Genomic DNA, 1,931 nt, shown 5'->3' on the forward strand with positions numbered 1-1,931 from the left:
AGAGCCATCTGCATTCTGAGTTTTCACTTGCGTTCACTCATGGCTTTTGTAATGCTGCCGGTTGGGTGCTTCTGGTTTTACTCTGCAGTTTGAGAACACCTATCCTCATATGTTGTCTCCCATTTGCCCCCAGTTTTCTGGCTTACTTTGACTGTAACCATCCATGTAGTTTATTGCTGCCCTCCTGTTCCCTCCCAGCTCCTTGCATCATAAGTTCCAACAATGCTGCTCTTCTCCAGCTTACCCCTCCCTAAAATCTGTGTCTCCGTTTCCAGGTGGAGCTTCCTAAACTCTTTCCGTACCACACAGCTTTTGCATTTCTAGCCAGAGCATAACGTTTCTTCCTAAGCACACCCAGCACTTCACGTCCCACCATAGCCTTTCCTGTCTTTGCCCGCCATCCCTGCCTCTACAGCCATCCCACGGAGCCTGTTCTTTTTGCCATCGTCCCAGACCCGTAGTAGAAGAGGTGAGAGCGGCTTTGCCTGTGATGCTCATGTAGCCACCACAGTAGCCCCAGGGTGGTGATGGAGGCCGTGGGCAGTCTTCGACTAGCCAGCCTGCTGCTTCTGCTGTCTGCCTTGAGAGAGAAGACTCATCTGCCTGCTGGGTTGGGAGGAGGGGTGAAGAGGAGGAACAACAAGGGTGCCAAATGCCAGATGAAATTCTTCTGGGAGTACTTATGCTGTCCCTTGGCTCATGATCTGTGGTCCTGGGGTATAGGAACTGCTGATCGGTCAGACACTTTCATTCAGGTGCTGGCTGTTTTACAGTCCTTCTGCCTAAGCTGGGATTAGGTTGGGCTTTGTTTCTTTTCTGTTTTAAACATGATAGATCGTTTGGTACAACAATTCGAGGTGGAAGATTTTCCCACATTCTTTGGTCAGAGCATTTTAGGAATAGCTGCTCCAGTGCTTATCTCTCCCTTCTTGGTATGCAAAGCAGGCTTAAGTAAATAAATCTGCTCATTTGGTTTGGGGGTTAGTTTATTTGTTGCTGTTAAGTATTTGGCCTATTATCAAACCATTTTACAAAGGGTGTAACTGTGCAGCTTCCGTTAATATGCTTCCATTCCTATCACATGCAGATCATTTACTCCCATAAGGCCGAGGCATTATCCCATTACCAGCCAGCTTGCAACCGATTGCCCAAGAGCGTGGTGAAGTAGACACAGCCAGATGTTATCAAATGGCATAGGAAAGAATTTGAGCTCTTGGCTTGCTCAACATCAGAAGCAGAGTTTCAAGCTTGTGTCCTATGGGGGAGTGAGAAATGGGGAGCCAGGAAGGTTCTTGTATTGATTGTATCTCAGTGACTAACTGGCTGGGATCCAGCACTTCAAATGAAGGCAAAGCCCTTGTGTACCTGAGCTTGCCTCCAGTAAAACTACAGTCTGAAACCACAGGGATTGGCTTCCTCTTCCTTTTTCTTTTCTTTTCTTCTTTCCACCTGAGACAAGGCTGCTTTGGTGGAGACAGGGGAGCTTAGACATTTTCCATTTGCAGATACTAGGATGAATGTTCCTCACGGAACATAGAGCTGATGGAATTGCTTAAGAAGCAAGGAGAACTGTAATTTTCAAATCAGAATTTCCCGTCACTTAGAGTTGGAAGTTGCATGGTGGGAGAGAAACAGAGGAGGTCATTTCAAGTGAATACAGAGAAAAGATTAGCCCTGGTGCAGTTAAGGTGTGAGAGGCTTCTGCAGCTGATGTGTAAGGCCTTGATATTCCTGGCTCTCCCATAGCATGCAGTGACCTTTGTCTCGGATACAGCTTTGTCTTAACATTCCAGGAGATGCTTCGTTTGTTGTGACTGCCCGAGCATAAACTTCCAGGTGTCTGCTCACACACCATGCTGCTGTTTATAAAGCAGTGCCATTTGTTCTCAGACAGCCCTTCCAGCAGTTAAAATTGCTCTCTGCAAAGAGGG

The 1,931-nt window shown here is 47.1% G+C and overlaps 1 protein-coding gene across 1 annotated transcript in view; it reads left to right on the forward strand.

Annotated features, from left to right (window-relative positions):
* Window positions 1–1,931, forward strand: part of LOC104493666 (probable bifunctional methylenetetrahydrofolate dehydrogenase/cyclohydrolase 2) — a gene marked incomplete at its 5' end in the record, with an annotated part of 23,617 nt that overhangs the window by 13,355 nt on the left and 8,331 nt on the right. The gene's annotated exons all lie outside the window — the stretch shown is intronic.

This window comes from Buceros rhinoceros, unplaced genomic scaffold (genome assembly GCF_000710305.1).
Source record: "Buceros rhinoceros silvestris isolate BGI_N320 unplaced genomic scaffold, ASM71030v1 scaffold14665, whole genome shotgun sequence".
NCBI lineage: Eukaryota > Metazoa > Chordata > Aves > Bucerotiformes > Bucerotidae > Buceros > Buceros rhinoceros.